Source organism: Idiotropiscis lumnitzeri, unplaced genomic scaffold (assembly GCF_059441095.1).
Source record: "Idiotropiscis lumnitzeri isolate Australia: NSW breed Sydney's pygmy pipehorse unplaced genomic scaffold, RoL_Ilum_1.0 HiC_scaffold_25, whole genome shotgun sequence".
Classification (NCBI taxonomy): domain Eukaryota; kingdom Metazoa; phylum Chordata; class Actinopteri; order Syngnathiformes; family Syngnathidae; genus Idiotropiscis; species Idiotropiscis lumnitzeri.
The window spans coordinates 1,620,572-1,641,704 of record NW_028283563.1 but is presented as its reverse complement, the minus strand read 5'-3'; the positions used below and the strand labels follow the sequence as shown (position 1 = coordinate 1,641,704).

At 40.7% G+C, this 21,133-nt stretch overlaps 1 long non-coding RNA gene across 1 annotated transcript; it reads right to left on the bottom strand.

The window, feature by feature from the left end:
- Positions 1-13,294: 13,294 nt before the first annotated feature.
- Positions 13,295-17,175, bottom strand: LOC148316017 (uncharacterized). The gene is made up of 4 exons (XR_015840423.1): positions 17,009-17,175; positions 14,619-14,714; positions 13,505-13,657; positions 13,295-13,400 (listed from the first exon to the last, which is right to left on the bottom strand). It is a non-coding gene; the product is annotated as an uncharacterized LOC148316017 (long non-coding RNA).
- Between the last annotated feature and the right edge of the window lie 3,958 nt (positions 17,176-21,133).

The following is a 21,133-nucleotide window of genomic DNA, read 5'->3' as shown; positions in this document are numbered from 1 at the left end:
AGCGGCGCACCTTCAAAAATGCTTAAAAAAAAAAGTGCGAAGTAGCGGCGCACCTTCAAAAATGCTTAAAAAAATAAATAAATAAAATAATAATATATATATATATACATATATATATATATACGGGTAGAGAGAGAGAGGGTGAAATGCATGTTATAACAAAAAAAAAAAATTATTAAAACATTTTTTTATTCCCCAGCCATTATTTTTGTATTTATTCAATTACTTCTTTTTGTATTTATTTAATTACTTCGACTTTTACCTGCTGGTACGCCGTCCGGTGTGCCCTGGCATTCTTCATTTATTTATTCATTTATTCATTCATAACTGACAGCCTCGCGCTCCGCTCATGCCCGGGCGGAAGGTGTTCCTCTTCGGCTTAACAACCACGCACGCCGGCCGGTCTCCTCCGGAGCTCTCGCACGGTCCCGAACGGAGCGAAATGTCGCCCCGCTAGTGCCCGGGCGGAAGTTGTTCCTCTTCGGCTTAACTGCCACGCACGCTGGCCGGAGCTCTGGTACGGTCCGAACCGCGCGAAACGTCGCCCCAAATCGTGCCCGGGGGAACGTGCTCTTCTTTGTCCACTCTCCTCTTCGCCCACGTTCTTCTTCGGCGGACGCCGGCCGTCTAACCACTCCAGCGCCCCGTCGTGCCGCTCGGCGAAACTACAATGCCCCCGAATATTTTTTAGACCCGCGAAGCACTGAACCCGCGAAAGGTGAACCGCGAAGTAGCGAGGGTTCACTGTATTGCAACCAGATACCTATAAAATGTCATTTAATTTGCACTGTTTTGATCGCCACTGTTTTGCTCATTGAACAACAAATGAAAAGATGAATCATACACAGTGTTTGTAAAGATAATTGTCAATGTTTTATTAAATGAAATTCCAATGTAAAATTGTGTAATATTGTGTTATATAATGGGTCTACAACATACATTTCTCACAGACAAGTAGAGATTTTTCTCATGAAATGTGTTGAAAAAAAACTAACATTTGAACATTGTTTTGCGTTACAACATCCGTGTTTACTGGTCATAAATTATTAACTTAAGTTTAATATACACTACACGAGCTGGGTAGCCACCACGCCTCAACCACCATAACAAGTTCGCTAACCCTTTAAGTCGAACGAGGTAGCTAACATATCGGGTTCAATTTGTACCAAAAATATGCTGTTGTGCCTTGTGTCTCTGTATATGTCGTCATGACGTGTCATTTGACAAAGCCTTGTGTCGATGTTAGTTGTCGATGTAACAGTCTTATGTTAGATGTCAATGTATGTCTATGTTAGATCTCAATGTGTCGATGTTAGATGTCAATCTATGTGTCTATATTAGATGTGTTTATGTTAGATGTCTATGTAAATGTTTGTTAGATGTCGATGTGTGTAAGATGTCTATGTAGAGGTTGGTTAGATGTCGATGTCTATGTAAATGTTTATGATGGATGTCGATGTGTCTGTTAGATGTCCGTGTTTGTTAGATGTGATTGTAATGGTTTATGTTATAGACGTCAATGTAAGTGTCAATGTTAGATGCCCATGCATGTTTGTTAGATGTCGATATATGTGTCATTGTTACATTTCAACGTAAATGTTGTTCGTGCAAGTTTCCAGTCCTCCAGCCACGTGACATCATGTGCGTCAAAGTGATAACTCGTACATTTCACGGAGGGAAAAAAAACAGACACCATTGGTAGTTTTGACCGGGAAAAAAAAAATCATTTATTTTTTTCGAACACCTCATGTCTCTTTCAGCGTAAGAATAAACATGACACGACCAAAATAAAATATACCAACACAGGCAAATATTTAAGGAGCACTCAAGAGATACACTTCAGCTCATTTAATCCCACCTATTTTTACTAACGCAAACCCTTCAATTCTAGCGCCCACAGAATAGTGTGCTATAATGCTATAAAAATATGGAGCCTTTACCTGACAGCGTTTGAATATAACTGAATTCCCATTGCTCACGAAAAACTGAGAAACTAAGAACAAACATTTCAAGCACAAGCTTGACTTGACTTCAACAGTTCTATTTTTTCTTTCGTGACAGCTCAGACATCAAAATAATGCTTTCCTTCTATAAAATAAAAACAGCATGACAAAAGGTGCTGAAATAAACTATATACGGAAGTGCGTGAGTGACAGTGTGTGCATGTGTTTTTGCAACGCATGTGTACACCCCGCCATACAAATTACACAATTCGTTGGGTATGTGGTATACACTTAAAAACAATTGCCTTGGAGCAAGTGAACACAACACGTCTCACACTGTATACATGCTGTAGAAGGGCTGGGCGATATGACCTCAAATCAATATCGCGAGAAATCGAGCAATTTTACCTCGATAACGATAAATGCACAATAAATTCCCACGTGGACTAAAATCAAAATAAATGCAGGAATTGCATATTGACTGTTTTTTTTATTGACCAACTGGTACACTTTACTTTCAATGAAAAATAAAAGTACAAAAATCATTTGTATGAACATTCCAAATAGCTTGCAGGGTTCGCGGTTAACTTTAAAAACTGCTTGCCCATAGGGCAAGTGCCACTAAAATTTGCCTTGCCCGAGTGGCCAAATTACTTGCCCGACTTGGGCAAGTGACAATTTTTTTTCTCTAAGAATAAAATGTTTATGGTTGTAAAATGTGCGCCACAAATGTAAATAAACATATAATCTGATAAGCATAAATTAATCTTGTTTTCATCATCAACCATGAAACCCTACTCACAAGAGCAAATGTATCATCCTGTGCAGTTATTGAAAATGTTAATTGTAGTTTTAATAATTAACAAATCTGCATGTTAAATTGGGAAAATGATATTACAGCAATCCAGATGATCAATTTTAAGTCCAGGAGAGCGTATTAATTGAGGAATCACATGAGTAAATTATGAGTGTGGCAAATTTGTGTATTCCTTTAAGACCAGTGCCTGTGGTGCTGCCTCCATAAGTTTCATAGCATAAACAGAACACAGTCACTGACACTATGTCAGGTCACATCATGGAGCTAATGAATTAACAGCCAATAATCAAATATTACTCCCTTCCTTACTCACAACTGAATTGTCTACTTAAAAATATTCGAGCTATTTTAGTCATGTCAGAGGAATCCGAAATGTTCGGATTTGAACGAACTCGTCGCCACTCGTAAACATGCGCAGAAGGTAAGAAAACTTCCGGCTGTCAATTTTCGGCCAAAATATCGTAGGTTTTTGTTGTGTTTTTCAAACTTCAAATGAGGATGCTACGACAGCGAGTTCCAATACTGCGGGATTTATTGACGTCCACTTTAACTCGACATTCACTGAACTAACTGATCCCCGTAGCGCCCGCCCATTACCCCCGATAAGGCCAATGGACCATACCAAAACATAAGGGGTTGTCTGGGTTAAACCATCACCATACAGTGCACACAAACAGATCACACCACCGTTTTCGTCAAAATTAAAGATATTTGGCTGCTTTAAAAAATGCTTGCCCGGTCGGGCAAGTTGCCCATAATTTTACCTTGCCCGTGGCCAAATTTCACTTGCCCCGGGCAATCGGGAAGCGGTTAACCGCGAACCCTGAGCTTGCTTTGCATGACTTGAACAATGTCACAAAGAAAAAGGGTACCTCTTGCGAAATCTTTTTCTGCAAATAGATTGCGCCAAGATGCTCTCATGATGTAAATAATGGCAAATAAAAAAACGCGAAATAAAATGAAAGAAAATGTCAATGCAAGCCAAATAAACAAGTGGGTATTATCGGGGAAAATGTGCCGTCTCGAGTACTCTGCTGCGCAGTCGCCACTTGTCATCTATGGAATGCACAGTTAGGCTCAATCAGGGATCCATGTTGCGACCCGACCACAAGTCGGATGTAGATGCAAAATGCTTGACATGTCTAAGCTCCCGGCCCGATGTAGTCCATATCGGGAAATACGGCTTTCATGAAGCGTTTAAATCCTGTGCGCGCCACGTAACTAGACGAGCTTTATCTTTAGCTAGTGCTAGGCTATCGCGTCCACCTCTGAGACGTTCTCTCGTATGGTGTCGCCTCCGTTCATGGGCTGTTGTCACTTGTCGAACCTTGCTTCTCACTTTGAACTTTCAGCACAGCATGGTTGTGTTGTGGGTGGTGAGAAAGCTTCTGGATTTGAATCGCCAGCAACGAGAGCGACAGACGGGTGGAGTCACATGACTAGAGGCGCTGTAGCGGTCTTAAAGGGGCATGAACATTGCCGCAGACAAAAGGCTTTTCTTTTTTTATTCATCGAATTTACCGACATGGGCAAAATGATTTCGGTCATTGTAATAAATTTCGGTAACGGTAAATTTTCGGTTTATCGCCCAGCCCTATGCTGTAGCATGGCTTTCTTTGCCGTGGGTGTCAAATATTTTACTTTGTTTTCAGAGTGCTTACAGACCTCTTGGTTTTGCCTCAAAATAATTGTCTGCAAAGCAGTCTGTGCCATCCGCATCATTGATGTGCAGGAGTAGCTTGTTGGTAATAAATAGCTGCAAGAAGTCCGCTGTTTGCCGCAGCATCCAGTGGTCCAGCGCTCGCAGTGAAAGTCTTGTCTGGCAGCCCGAACCATCCCCAAACATTTCGAGATGCACGCCCACTAAATTCCAGAAATATAAACATGGACAAACTTGACATTCTTCCAGATTCTGTCTCTTTGCATTGTTTTGAAGTTACTCCTGCAACTTTTCCACTTCTTCGATCCTCCCCATTGTCTGAAAAAGAAGTGTATATTTTGATTTGAAATAATGACCTCAACATACCAATACATTTGTTTATCATCTGAACTGGATTATTTTGAAACAACATTTGGGTTGGACATCTGGGATTTGTTGTTGTGTATATTCAGAGTAATCCTTTTCTTGTATATAGCAAAAGCAATAGTCGCTGGCCTTGAAAATGGGTACAAGACTTGACCAAATTAAGATGCCATAAGGTCTAATTTGCCCCTTCTCTACCACAACTGATTTAGAGGCCATTAGTAACAGATTTGAGAAGACCACTTTTAAAGATATGAAGCCAGAGCTCGGCACCGGACCCATTTTAATTATTTATTATAATTTTAATGTATTATTGAGCAAATGACACAATATGTCAGTAGTGATTACCACAGAAGTCATGTCAAAATAGTGCAAATTCTGAGGTCGACTTCAAATCAGACAGGCGGAGACGAGCGCCAGAGAAGAGATGAGAATCAGAAGAGATGTTGAAGAAGCTAATAACAAAAAAAACAAAAAAAACACATCAAATCTCCATGTAGTAGCAACGGGGATGGCTCATGGGGTCAGGAGAAGTGAGCGGGAGATGGGGAGTATGAGGTGCCGTTGGGGACAAAAGTCAGGAATCGCTTCACACTTCTGAAATGCACTCTTACACACCAGTGAAATTGTTGTTGCTCATGCATACTTATGAAACGCTATCATACATACGAGTGAAACGCTCTCATACACACTAGTGAAATAGTTGTTGCTCATACACTCGTCAAATGCGCTCATACACATAGGTGAAACATTCTCATACACACCAGTGAAAGGCGCTCAGGCACAATTGTGAAATTATTGTTATTCATAAATACAACTGAAACATGCTCATGCCCATACACGAGTGAAATGCTTTCATACAAACACCCACACTGTTGAAAATGCTGTCATGAACACAAGATCGCTTACAAATACTAAAATGTAAAAATTAATCATTTATTTAGCAGGGATGCATGGTGGGCGACTTGTTAGCACGATGGTCTCACAATGCAGAGGTCGCGGGATTGATTCCGGCTTTCCTGTTTGGAGTTTGCATGTTTCCCACACGCCTGCGTGGGTTCTCCGGTTTCCTCCCACATTCCAAACACATGCATGGCAGGTTGTTTGGACACCCTAAATTGGTGTGAGTGTGAGCGCGGATGGTTGTTTGTCTTTGTGTGACCTGCGATTGGCTGGCAACCAGTTTAGGGTGTACCCCACCTACTGCCCCAAGATAGCTGGGATAGGCTCCAGCACCCCCCGCAACCCTTGTGAGGAGAAGCCGTACAGATAATGGATGGTGGGATGGCATTCATAATGGACGGCCGCCACGGTGGGCGACTTGTGAGCACGATGGTCTCACAATGCAGAGGTTGTGGGATCGATTCCGGCTCCGGCCTTCCTGTGTAGAGTTTGCATGTTCTCCCAAGCCTGCGTAGTTTTCTCTGAGTTCGCCAGTTTCCTCGCACATTGCAAAAACATGCATCCATTTACTCTGATGCCAATGTTTTCTGTACCTTATGGCAGATTTTTCTCTTTGCCGAAGACTATTAGCACTTGTAGAGCGAGGACCTGTGCCACAGTCGTCAACTGCACCCTAAAATCAGATCATTTTGTATTTTAGACATTACACACTACACAGTTAAAGATGGTCCAAAAAAGAAAAATGGATTAATGTATTTCAACTTACATAATACTCTTTAAAGAGCTGACCAGCTCATTCCCAGAGGTACGTATTGGGGCGTATTGGTCGTCTTTACAGAAGACTCCAGGAGGTAACTCAGGTTTGACCTTCAGCCACAACAGAGTGTTGGGTGTGAGTGCTTCCAAGTCGTTGAGGTCGGAAGATGTCCTTGTGATAGGCCTGCTGTTTATAACTGCTTCAGCCTCACCAAGCAAGGTATATTGACTTTCTTCACCCGAAATTTGTTCTTTTACAGTGACATTCAGGATTTTTCTCACAGACCAAATAAGTCGCTCACAGCTTCCTCCGTGGTGGGAACCTGCTGGGGGATTGCTATGCCACTGAATACCTTTTTGCAGCAAGTGTTTCTCGATTTACTTAGTGTTCCATTCTTTGATTGATTTCTTCATTTCACTGTCAGCTGATCTAAAGTTGGTTCCGTTATCAGAATACATCTCTCTCACTTGTCCTCTTCTGACAAGAAATCTTCGGATTGCGTTGAGACAAGCATCTGTGTCACGTGAAGATGCAATTTCCAGATGTACGGCTCGTACAGCGAGACATGTAAAAATCACGCCGTATCTCTTTACTTGTCCTCTAACCCTACTTACTTAGAATGGACCAAAATAATCAACGCCAATTCTCTTGAAAGGCGGATCGTCAGGTAGCACTCTTCTGATGACTCTAGCAGCTCGAGGTATCCAAAACTGTTGATGCAGATTAGCCATCATGTGGTTCCTTCCAGCGTGAGCTGTAATCTCATGAATGTATCTCAGGACTAGCTTTGTGTTATGTGAATCCTTGGCAAGATGGCTTGCTGTTTTGCTGTTTCAGGCATGGCTGCGTGGCTCAACTGTCCACCAACCCTCATGACACCATCTTGAAGTACTATATTGAACTTGTAAAGTGGGCTACTTTTCTTCACCCTTTTTTGTTTTTCAAATATGGCTAAATCTTTTTTGAAACTTCGCCTTTGACAGTATTTCACAAGTTCTCTTTCTGCTTTATCCAAGTCGTTGCAGGTCAAATACTTTCCTTTGACAGTTCTCTTGAATAAATTCATCTTGCCTTCTTCACCTAATGTGATTAACTCCTTTCTATTTTCCTTTACTCTGTCAGTAAGTCTTTCAGCTTTAGAAACCAGGCTACGGCCTGCTTCAATGCTGTCCAAGACGAATAATGGTTCATCCACTGGCCCAGAGAATCTTTGGGCTACAGTGACTGAATTACATGCACTTGAGTCACTCATTTGACCTCCAGGTCATTAATTGGTAATTTGAAGTGTTTTTTGTGTTTAACTAAATTCCTGGACACTGCCTGATTTTTTTCAGAGCTGTACAACCACTAGAAAGGGTGGTTCCCACAATGTGAGTTTTGCTCAGGTGGCCCAACAATGTCACAAAAACAAGTAGGGGTGTGTGTGTGTGTTTGTATAAGCTACATGTTGGGGACCAACATCGGACAGCACACCCACTGTAGGGGACCAAAATTTTTGTGGGGACCAAAAATCTGGGCCCCACAAAAAAGAGCATTGAATTCAGTGATAAGAAGCTCAGGGGGAGGTCCTGTCAAAGTTTCAGGGCTTCCCAGGAAGGTCACAAAAACAAGACGAGTGTGCTAGAAATGTGTGTGCGGAAAAATTACTCAGGATCGCTGTCTAGTGGTCGGTCCCGGTACTGCACTTACGCACACTTCACACACTCGGCTGGTCTGCGCATGTGCAGGACAGTCTGCTTTATGTCAGGCAGCCACCCTCCCCTCCCCCACAGCCCAACCCGAAAAATTGAGATGTTAGTTAAGTATTTATTCCTATTATTGAGTGAGATTACATATTTTTACTTGGCAGCTGGCACAACAGCTAAGCTTGGAGCACAGTTATTGCAAAATAAAATAAATAAACAGTAACAACAATAACGATTGTTAATATTGTTATACTTTATAGCGTAACCTATTTATACTAATTTTCTGTATGCAATTTCAAGTGCAACTAATATAGTTGTGCATATAGATAGCCACCAAACTCCATACATTAGATAAAAATAAGAGCCACGATGTTAACCAATTAACAGTTCAAGAAAAAAGCAGACATCCAAGAACTTGCTTTGTTACTTTTGCGTGGCCAGAACTACAAACCCCAAAGCAGAGCAAACCCAAAACATCAGAGAAAGTACAATACTTTTGTCAAGGAGTGGTGCTGCTGCTTTGCGATCGCTGCCACCATAGTGAACGCGCTACCACATTCGTGCACACGCACACATGCCACACACCTGTTTTCCACGTCCTGTCAGTCCACTCCGTCGGTCCACATTTATTTCGTTGGTCAGCCATCACGGTTGGGTGCGCACTAGATCGCTGTTAAACCATCTTCTACGCCACAGTCCTCGTGTTCAACAAACATTTCTCCCGAACTCGCCTACCATGCACAACTCTCCACTTTCAAACCGAGCGCCGCTGTTACTTCCGGGTTTTTAGCGCCAAGCACTTGACGCTAGCGTGTGACGTCATGGCGAAATACTAGGTTTTAAAATAAAAATTTTCTTTTTTTTGTACAGTCTAAGTGCATGGGGTTATGATAGATCGAATGAGTATACCTTTATGTACTCACTAACATTTATGTTGATCATAAAATGTTGTTTTGATGAAGAAAACTGTTATTTTTTAGAATCAATTGGCTTAGGGCACTTGGGCAAACTACGGCCCGGGGGCCACTTGTGGCCCGTTAAACGTTTCAATCCAGCCCCCCAAACTTGAAAAAAATTAAATGAATAAGCCTTGTTAATGGTTTATTTTCTAAATACTGTGGTTTTTCAAAGACATATATATTGTTGTAATGCTTTTGTTCACTTTCGTTTAAAATTAAATGTATTTTAGGACTCATTGTGCCCCCCCCCCCTCCCAATCAAAAAGTTTGCCCATCCCTGGCATAGTGGATGGGCCGAGGAGTTTAAAAGGCACACATCATGCATTTTTCAGTCAGTTTTAGCCAGGGCTTGGTATGGGGAAGACCAGCTGGTTTACATGTAATCATTAAATTTTCCCAAGTTTTATTTAAGTTAATTGGACAAAACAAAAAAACGCAATATTCTTCTGCCAGAGAGTATGTAATATTCTTCTGCCATTTTATTGTAGAGGGCCATTTTGAGCCCCTAACAATATTATTCAACCAAGAGATCATGAGTCGTCGCCCACTTACTTTCTGAAGTCAGCTGGGATGTCACGGCTGTGACCCTCGTGAGGATAAAGTGGTTCAGATGGAAAAGTAGGACTAAGGGCTTTTTCTCAGGTTTCCATGCGCAAATCCATGTATATTAGGTTAATTGGAGACTCTAAATTCTCTACTCATCAAATGACATTCGTGACCCTGATGGATAGATAAAATAGATTATTAATCTGCCATGGGAAGTCCAAGGTGTCTGGTAGAAAGAAATGCATTCATACACTCATTACACAGTCAACCAAGCAAAGACACAAAGCCTAGGGCAGGGGCGGGCAAACTTTTTGATTGGAGGACCACAATGGGTTCTAAAATATGACAGAGGGGCCGGACCAGGAGCAGATGGATGGAGTGTTTTGGAAACCTCACCTCATCTGAGAAAAAAAATACATTTAATTTTATATGAAAGTGAATAAAAGCATTCCAACAATAATATTTGTCTTTGAAAACCACAGTGTTTAGAAAATAAAACATTAACAAGGTTTATTCATTAAATTTTTTTCAAGTTCGGCGGCCCGGATTAAAACTTTTAACGGGCCGCATGTGGCCCCCGGGCCGTAGTTTGCCCTCGCCTGGCCTAGGGCATAAACACATACATGTAATATCCAATCCGCTTATTCTCACAAGGATAGCGTGCTGGAGCCTACCCAGCTGTCAACGGGCAGTAGGCGGGGCACACCCTGAAGTGGTTGCCAGCCAATCGCAGGGCACGCAAAGACGAACAACCATCTGCGCTCAAACTCACTCACAAATGCAACCTCCACACAGGAAAGCTGGGTCCCGGGATCGAACCCTGCACCTTGGGACTGCGAGCCGGATGTCCTAACCAGTCTTAACTCATTAAATACCAGCCATTTTCACTGGAGCAACCCACTCAATCCCAGAGTTTTCCTGGGTTTTGACTAATATTGCAAGGCCCACAGAATATTGTATTCTAATGCTATATAGACATGGAGCACACCCGAAGAAAGATGAGACTCTCTTCTTTCAACAGAAAAAAAATGTTTGTTCCTATCTTTTTCCATTCTTGAACAATCGGCATTTGAAAATAGCTAAATTTCATGAAAACTCCAATCCCTGGGGAAAAAACTGAGAAAATGAGCTTTTTGTAAACTGATGCATTTTGACCATAATTTGAACTTTGACACTATTATTTATGGCTTTTATGACACCTCTAACATCTAAATAATGCATGCCTTCTATAAAATAACAAAAAAAAGCACAAAAAATATGTTTTTGATAAAATAAATTTATTTGCACATAACACTAAACGACTGAACTGTTGAACTATGTACAAAAATGAAATACATCAGTGTCATACATACTTTTTTTTTGTGTGATATAAAATAAAACAGTTGCCTTGATGCAAGGGCACACAACATAGTTCACACCACATTCTTGTTTCACTCCGTTTGCCTTTGCGCAAACAGACCCGACACTTTCGTTGTGGTCTGGCTTTGCTGGTCCGTGGAAAATAGGCGAGCTTGTGTTTGTCCACTGGGGTTTGTGTGAAAATAATTGTCTGGGAAGTGATTGCTGGCATCCGCGATGTGCTGCAGAAGCTCATCCGTGAGAAACAGCTGCAGGAAATCAGCTGGCTCCTCAGACTCCAAATGGGCAGCGGCATTCAGTGGTCCAGGGGTTGCTGTAAAGTCGATTTTCCTCGGTTGCCATCCAGTGTGACGCCATCCGGAACCACTGCTTCCTGATGCACAACCTGTAAATTACAGAAATATAAACAATTGGAAATATATATTTATTGCTGCATTTTATTGCTGGCGTGTGAAGTTTCATATTATAATTTACCTTTCTTTACACCAACAAGACGAGGAGGAACTTTCTTGCCGCGGGATGCACAATCTGTGAATTTTAGAAAGTATGCATGATTACCACACCATTCAGTATTGTTGTTTCCTCGTCGGGGAGGAGATACGCTCGCGTCTAACTGCACATTTATGCGACATTTTCTGCCCGCAAGATGCATGATATGTACAATAAAAGCATGAGGGGTAAAACCACATGTTCAATGGTAACTTGCGAGCGCTTACCTCCTCGTTCGGGGGGATCTGGTGAGGACTCTCAGCTGCTTTGGCTATTGTCCGAAGGCAGGCGATACAGGCCGCAAGGCACGCGCACCCTCTTTAGACGCCTGTTTGTTGTGACGACGACGAAGCGTCATCCTCTCAACCAAAGCGTCTCCATCGCCTTGATGCTTTTAGGAAGCTTTTTTTTACAAAAACGCATTCCTCGATCGTCATTTGCTTGGAGGATTTCATTGCTAACGCTACTAATGCGACTGCTGCTAGTGCTGCCGATGCTGCTGCTACCCACGCTGCTCTCCACACTTATAAGTCTACCCCAGGATCCCGCCCCCCATTTGTACCTCTGGCGCAGATTCAAGGCGGATCTTTTGCACCTCTGCCCCCTGCTGGGTGATTTTTACATGATTCACAATGCGGACAAGGCTGATTCTCAGTCAGAGGTTGCATCAGACCCTTATGTACACTATGACGTAAAAAAGACAGGAAACGTACTTATACGTCTTTGGTAGAGGGCGCCATTGCATTAAAAGACGTCTTTGTACGTCTAAGGGAGTAAATGAGTTGAACAAAGTACAGGGTCCTTCACCTGACTACAGATGATCTTCTGGGGACTTTATTTGGTTTTAATCACTTTTGGGGTCTGTATCTATGCACACTCCCTGGTTTTGCTACCTTCCCGGGTACCACATACACACTGCTTAGTTTCTCTGCCTTCGTGGGTACCACATACATATTGCTTGGTTTCTCTGCCTTCCTGGGTACGACATACACACTGCCTGGTTTTGCTACCTTCCTGGGTACCAGTCACACAAACGTCAGACGACTCAGCACATACCGACTGTCTCAGCACTACACACTTTCACTCCAAGGCAGTGCTGTGAACCAACTTACTGACAAGAGGTAGTATTTAGAATTTTAAAAAGTGCTTGAAAGGTTTTGTTCATGTAAAACCAACAGATTATGACATTATTATTATTATTTAAATCAGTATTAAACAGCATCAGCATAGGTTAAAGATATTATACAGACTATATACGATAAAAAAATACTAAACCACCCTTGCTTTTCCGTCATTTCTTGTATAAGTTAACACACAGATGTATAACATTTGTTTATACAAATATAACGATTAAAAAGTAGCTGATTAGAGTTTTAATTTTGTATTCATTAATCTGTAATAAAAATGGACATATTTTGGTTAATAAAATTAACAAGAAATAAAAGTAAAGGGTGTTCTAATACTTTTTTCAAGATTGTCCTAACATACATTTAATGTTTACAGTATATGTCTTCGGAAGAAGCGCAGCATTAGATTTTTTTTTTTGTTCTCTCTCTTTGACTTCTGAATTTGAATTTCTGTCACAGATGTGCTTGAATTCTATTTTGGATGATTTGTGTTAAACTGCACAAATATTTGAAGAGCCATAGAATTCAAGAATCACACCAGTGCTGCTACTCCTCCGAACGGGTGAACGCCCTTGATTAACAACCTGCGTTGAGGTGGCTTTTGAGATTCGTGGTGTGGGAGAAAAATCTCTGAAGGCATTCTTAGACTTCAAGAGAGGGTCCACAATTTTCAAAGATTCACTTCCGTCTGAATCAGAGGCCTCACTTGTATCCGGAATATATTCATCTCCACTGTCATCTGAGTTGGAGTAATAATGCTTATCCATTCCAAAGTCAGCCTGTTTTTTTAATCTAAAAAACAACAACAACGAAATATAAAGGATAGAAGGCAGGAGACCAATAAAATATATGCAATTTGCTTGTAAGATTCCCTGAAATCTATATGGGTTGTTTACCTGTATACTTTTGGTCCTCCTGAGCCTTGGGATAGTAATATGGTCTGGGTCTGAGGCGCAAAGTTCAGGGGCAGGATTTGACAATGATTCGTCAGAATCTGTGTCGTTATTCCAAGGAAGATTCAGCCCATATTTTTTGTCCAAGGGAGGAGACTGGGTTGCATCAGAGTCCAAGAGAAAATTGAGAACCCATTAAATACTTAATCCCCAGAGGAATCTGCACAGAAAAAGGTCTTAATTCTATTTGAAAAAAAAAAAAAAACTAAAATATTGATGAATGATATGACAAAATAATGTAATAACAAAATTAATTGACCGTAACAAAAAGCTCCCGGGAGGAAAACTACATTAAATGTTTTTTTAACAGGGCAGTGAAAATATTGGAAAATAAAAACGATAATAAATAAAATAATATAAAAAAAGAATTCAATGTGTATCGATGGACCCATATGAAATACTTATATCGCTATGTACTTATCAGCCATATCGCCCAGCCCAATATGTAACTGCAACTTCAAAACCTCGGGCCATAACAGGATTGTAACATGGGATGCATATCTTCATTCCTAAATTTGTAGATCCCGAGGAGGCTGCTCAATGGTCCTGGTAATCTAAACCTCAACCAATTCGGTCACAGCCAATGTTCTCCATCCTTGTTAAGAAGTTTTGAAATGATTTAATAGATATACTATTGCAAACTATACCAGAATTTTAGACATTTTAAACTTTTGATCACAATTTTACCTATTTTCTAAAAATCTGAAGAATCCACATGCCAAATCACCTGCTGTAGACACATAGGTTCTGTTCTGACAGATAATTCAGTTACAGGTTGTGTACTTAAAGCCAATAAGAGGGCAATGCAGCAGTCGACAACCTGACGAAAGCTTAAGTCTCCCAATGAGAGAACTGTAGTGGCTGGTAGGTTCTTAGATTGTAACATAGTAAAGACATATACTAGGCATAACTGTATATCATATGATGATGAGGGAAAATATTATTAGCTACGATTTATGTCCAGATATATTAGAAAACTTGTCCAACCAGCACAGGTCTATCTAACTGTAATTTTAACATCTCAAGACACGACAGGATGACCACATGATACGCATACCTCCTTTTCAGAGTCTGTCAAAACTTGAGAAGGCTGCTTCGATGTTCTGGTGGCATCAACCTCAGCCGATTCAGTCATTGTCGGTTGTCCTCCATCCTAATGAACAAGTTGAATATTAATTTAATGAATTAAAAAAAGAAAATGGATCAGAATTTTACACATTTTAGGCTTTGGCCACCCAAAACAAAAACTAACAAGTTCACGAATGAAACAAAACCAATTACTTTAGCGCATGACAATTAATCTTCAGTAGAGATATGTTGTGACTGATATTTCAGTCACAGGTTGTCTTTTGAACGCCACCAGGGCCGCAATGGAGCACAGGACAGCCAAAAGTCTTCTTGTCGGACAGCTGTAGTGGCTGGTAGGTTCTAAGATTATAACATAGTAAAGGCACATACAACTCCTAACTGTATTTCATATGATAATGAAGGAAAAGATGATTAGCTATGATTTATGTCAACAATAAAAATGGCTCTACGGGGTCCCCACGAACGCAAACCTGACAGTTGGGTGTCAGATGGCCAACATACCTGACTCGCAATTCAACTCAACTGGACCCCACAACACAAGAAAAAGCTGAGTGAGCCTCAAACCAGACATACACATTCACTGACAAATATCCTGTGACACCAGATATATTAGAAGTCTTGTCTAATCAGCACACGTCTATCTAACTGCAATTTTAACATCTCGAGACACGACAGGATGAGCACACGATACGCATACCTCCATTTCTGAGTCTGTAAAGCCTGGAGGAGGCTGCTTCGATGTTTTAGTAGCATCATAAATTTATTGAATTAATTATATTTGAGGTTGGATTAGATTTTTACACATTTTAAGCCTTAGCCACCCAAAACAAAACATAAGCTCATGAATGAAATAAAACTAATTAATTTCGCCCATGCCAATTAATCTTCTGTAGACACGTGTTGTGACCAGTGTTGTTTTTGGCAGGCATTTTAGATTTTGTCCAAGTCATTTGGACAAAGTGCTGATTTGTTTACATCACATTTAGTCATCCCAATTCGTTATAGTTTTAGTCCAGTTTTAGTCAACGAAAACTAAAAAAAGGGTTTTAGTCCAGTTTTAATCGACGGAAACGCAAAAAAAGTTTTACCCTAGTTTTCGTCAATTTATTCACAAAGGTTTTAGTCCAAGCGGCACGGTGGCCCAACTGGTTAGCAGGATGGCCTCACAATATTGAGGTCGTAGGTACGATTCTGGCTCCGGCCTTCCTGCATGGGTTTCCTCTGGGTAATTCGGTTTCCTCCCATATTCTTAAAACATGCATGGCAAGTTGCTTGGACACTCTAATTGCCCCTAGGCATGAGTGTGAGCGTGGATGGTTGTTCGTCTATGTATGCCCTGCGATTGGCTGGACACCAATTCAAGGGTGTACCTCGCCTACTGCCGAAGACAGCTGGGATCGGCTCCAACACCCCCCGCGACCCTAGTGAGGAGAAGCGGTACAGATAACGGATGGATGGATGGATGGGTTTAAGTCCATTTGAGTTAAAACAAGGCATTCAAGGTTTCCACCCAATAACAAAGACTTTTGGATGGACTACAAAGGATTCTTCATTACAAACAGAAAAAAGTGGCAACAGTGGAATCAATGCTCACTGCTCCAAAATAAGCAGAGAAGCAAAACATTTTGTTGGGCAACTGTTGTGGCTTTATTTCACTAAAAGCAACATAAAATAATTTATGAACCACATGCTAACAATTTTGTCTCGTCAACGAAAAAAATTCATGTACATCACGTCATGTTTTCGTCATAAAAGAACCTCGTTTAGCTTGTCATCGTCATTAAAAAAGGGGCGTTAACGAAGTATTTTCGTCATAGTCATCAGTGACGAAAACAACACTGGTTGTGACTGATATTTCAGTCCCAGGTTGTCTCCTGAACACCACCAATTGGGCAAGGGGGCGCAGGAAAGCCTGGGGTCTTCTATTTTTACAGTATAGAAAGGCTAAATATCAAATTGAAACAGTGTTTTATATCATGAATATACAGGGTTGGTGCTGGTTCTGGTAGGGAAACCACAACATAAAGATGTCCTTAATTAGTCCCACAATGGGGATATTTGCAATATGGCATATGATGGCCTAACAGGGCCACCGCCCAGAAAAGAGTAACGCAGAACTTTGTAATACTGTCACTCCCTGACCAGTTCGTTGTTCCTGAAGAGCCAAACTTTGACTCAGACCCACAAATTTGAATTACAGATAGTGGACAATGGAGAACTCCCCCAGTCAGTCAGCATGTTCAACTTCCATAGAAACCTCAACATACATTTATTAGATTGCCAAACTAATTGGAAACTACATCACCAGAACACCACAAGTGGGCTCTGTTATTGTACTTAAAGATGCATCTTACAAACCTGTGTTCTCCAAGGCCAGCTGGTCCATAGTCTTAAGTTATTTCTTCGCCAACATCAATGTCTCGGAGCGCAAACAGACAGAGGTGTGGTCTGTCCTCTGTTGTCTTCTTCTTCATTTTACAGTTGGGGTGCATGTGGTCATCATTAACCAGTCTTCCCAGACTGCCATCTTCTTGAGCGGCATCAACACTTAAAATAGATTTAAAAAAAAAAAAAACAATTATTCAATCAATGTCAGAAATTAATCTTTGAGACAATCTTGTGTACACAAAACATAAAAATAGGAAATCCACAATTTTTAAATCTTCTAAATCAAATCATACAAGAAATTTCTATTGGAATCAGACCCTATTAACAGCTTGTCTTTGAGACTTCATGGTCTATATTTTCATTTGTACAGATTCAACGCATGAATAAAAGTAATTACCGTATTTTCGCAGTCATAAGCAAACAAAGCGCCCTGTCAGTCGATGCGTCCATTAAATGGACAAAGTACCACTCACGTCCATCAGCCCTTGTCATCAACGAGCTGTTGGAAGTGCATGTTAGCACACCCTGCTGGGCAAAGAGTGAGTTGTCCATGCTTACAATCGACCGTGACAAATACACCATCTGACTATAATGTTTGGGTGATGGTGTTGGAAAAAGCTGGACAAAGGGCAGCTGTCCACAATGTTTTAGTCTGTCTTATCATTTATGTTATTGCAAGCAAGAAACGTCCCAGGTTTAGACAACAGACAAAAAGTCCAAAGCATAACAGCACATCTCTTTAAACAGCCATGCAAATCTCTCTAAACAGCTATGGGATTGTGGGTCTCTGCTCCCAGAATGCATTGCTTGAATTAGCTAAGGCTGAGTGGCTTTTGTATTATTTTCATTTTTTTTGGGTATATTGATGGCATGAGAGATACATGTTTGTGTTAATCTTATTTCTATGTTTCATTGTTTGCTTGTATGATGAGTTTTTTATTTTTTTTTGAAACCGTGACTCTAAGGAGTGTGGTGAGCAGCCAAGTCCCTCCCCTGACGTTGCTTTGTAGGCTATTGCCAATGCACCTAATATTGGCCTGAGCCATTGTCAGCTATTGTCAATAGAGACTTGGCGTCTGCTGCAACAATGGGGTGATTGCTCATGTTATTGGGGCATAGTAGGCTGCTATCGGCTGTGTCAGTGTGGGCAGCTCTGCCAAGTTCATGCTATGCTAACAGCAGCTGTGCTATCGTCTTGTCAGGCGGTGCGTCCAGTATATGTTACAAAGACAGAAATAGCGGCCTCAACAGGTGTTGCGCCCTTTGACACGGCGCGTCTTTTGGGTGCGAAAATACGGTATACATTTTTGCTTAGAGAATGATTTTTCCCCAAACACTTATGGGATGAGTATGTGTTTATTTTTTTAAATAAAAACAAAAATAAGATAACATCTCAATCTTTGCCTCACCTCCAAGTTTTTTCTTGCCGGCGGAAGTCAAACAAAAAGACAGTGCCTCTTCCATCCATCTTCCTGCGTTGAGATTTATCAGAATCTATCAATTTTCCTCTGTACTCCATAATAAAGAATAAAGTCGTCTTTCCTGAAAGGGGCCTTGGTAAATACTCCTCGACCTAGTTAACAGGGAAATCAAGATAGCTTCGTCATATTTTTAAGCACACAAATAAGGAGTCATCATATTCATTTGGGCCACTATACTAATGTAGGGTGGTTTGAAACATTGCTTCTTGTGAGGGATAGAGCAGAGCCCTTCTTTATGATTTTAAAGGAACAGACCAGCCAAAATTCATTTTCCAGCATTGCATTAGCCAGTATGTATTAGGACTGAAAGTACAAATGTCAATGGCACCTGGTTACGTAAAAAAAAAACTTTAAGATTATTTAGTTTCATAACAATGACATACACTGTATACACAGTCATATTGGATCGCGTCACGTGATCTCTGTGACGTATAACGTGCTTTACACTAGACTATCAATATCGGACTTGTTCACTGGTCTATTGTGGTATAAAAATGCCGGAGGGCGTCATCAAGTACAGCCTTAATTTAGATAGAACTCCTACCATCAGGTTTCACGCTCACTGAAATAACTTGAAACTGACAAAAGAAAAGGTCAAGACACTCTTAATGTAAAATAACCACTTAAAAAACGATGTCAGCTTGGTTATCAGAAAACAATAATATATCTTAGCAAAAGCGTTAACATCATACCTTTAAATGAGTTTATATACTTCGCTTCTAACTCTGCAGTCTTGTCCAGACCCTTGACTGCATGTTCAATAGTATCCTGCTTTGGGGACTTCCTGCATCTCAGGGAAGGCATTGTTTATTCTATAAAGAAAAAAGACAGTTTTGTGTTGAGAATTATTAATACTATAGGCTAAATGGAGTTTTAACAATATCAGTGTAAGAAAAATAAATTATAAATTAAAAAAATATCAATCCCTCCATCCCAATTAATGATTTCAACCATAATAGTTTATATTGAAGTTTAAACAACAGACAGACAGATTTATGCAGTGTGACTACAAAAATCTTACCAAAATTCCATTCACAGTAACCTTTGCTTTAAGAATCATGTAATTAACCAGTGAACATCGTGTCTTACACAAAAATTAATGACAGAAATTATCATGGTACTTGCATTCTGTTGTTCTATAACAAAAGTGCAAGCTGTTAGCTCCGCAAAGCTAACGCAACAAGCTAGCGTCCCTCGTGCTCACATTCAATGCAAACCTGACCACCGGATGAAAATACGCGTCGGTTTAGTTCTTTAAATGAGTAAAAGCACCATGACGTTTTATAATTATTCAATGCTTAACTGGAGCTCGTCAATTATGTCGATGTAGGAGCACATGTTTGCTAGGCCAGTGTTGTAGGCCCACATCCATGGTGCTACTTTGTATAGTGTTTTCCACACAACTATCTCTAACCATGAACAAATGCACTCGAGGCATGTTTTGAATAAAAACAAACGAAAAACACTTACCTCTCCGTTTCAACAGCAGTTCGAACTTCGAAGTGGTGATATTCTCCAGCGTTAAGCACCTGCTCGAACTGCGAATAGGTCAAATTCAACAGCGTCTTTTTTCTGTCTTAATAAGGACGCGATGAGAGGAGGAGCGCTTGCCTTTTCGTCAGCACGCCCCGCGCGGGTGGTGCTGCTTTATCACTCTCTATCTGTGCCCGCCCGCCGGCATGTCGATAGAAAAATAATATTCCTTCAAACATTACTTTCATCTTCTTAACGTTTTGTAGTGAATTTAACAGGTTCACCACTTTTTTCAAATACACCAATGGAAAACAGGTCTTAATTGAGGAAACATACAAAGAGCGTCTCACAAACACCTTATGATGAGCAATGTAATTTGATCACGTTTTTTGTCACTGCCTGGACGTCGGTTCACTGGCCTGGTGGCAGTGGCTTGTAGACACTGTCACTGAGTGGGAACGGATCTCAAGGTGGGTCAAACTAACCCAAGCAGTGGATCGGTCCGTTTTTTAAATTTATTAATTTTTTTATTTTATGTATTTATTTATTATTTAATACAAGGGCTTCGGCTCACTACCAGTGGGCGGGACCAAAGAATTTGGGTTTCCTTTGAGCTAGGAGGCAGTCAAAGGCAGTCCAATCCCCGGCAACATAAAGCGCCTAGCTCTGGGGACATGGAATGTCATTTCTCTGGTAGGGAATGAACCCGAGCTGGTGTGTGACTAGACCAGTGGTTCTCAATTATTTCCTGTCATGCCCCCCCTACCAAGAAGAAAACAATTCGCACCCCCCCCCACCACAATTTTTTTTTACATTTCGTACTAATGTACATGTTCTTTGCATATTAATGTTAGATTGTCAATAAAATATCTTACCTTAACAAAGCTAAATTGATAAAAAAAAATATCATTTTGAGAACGACTATTGTGAGGATCTCGAAACTCAGTACTCTGTGGTGCTAATATTGATGAGATGATAAATATGTTGAAGCCACAGAACAAAAAGATTAGATATTGTTTGGAAATTAATGACGTACATAACAAAGGAATATCAGCCTTGATTGGAGTACATTACTGCATTTAAATTTTTAATAAAAATGAAACAATTATTGATGTTATGACCACTATGAAGAATTTAAAAA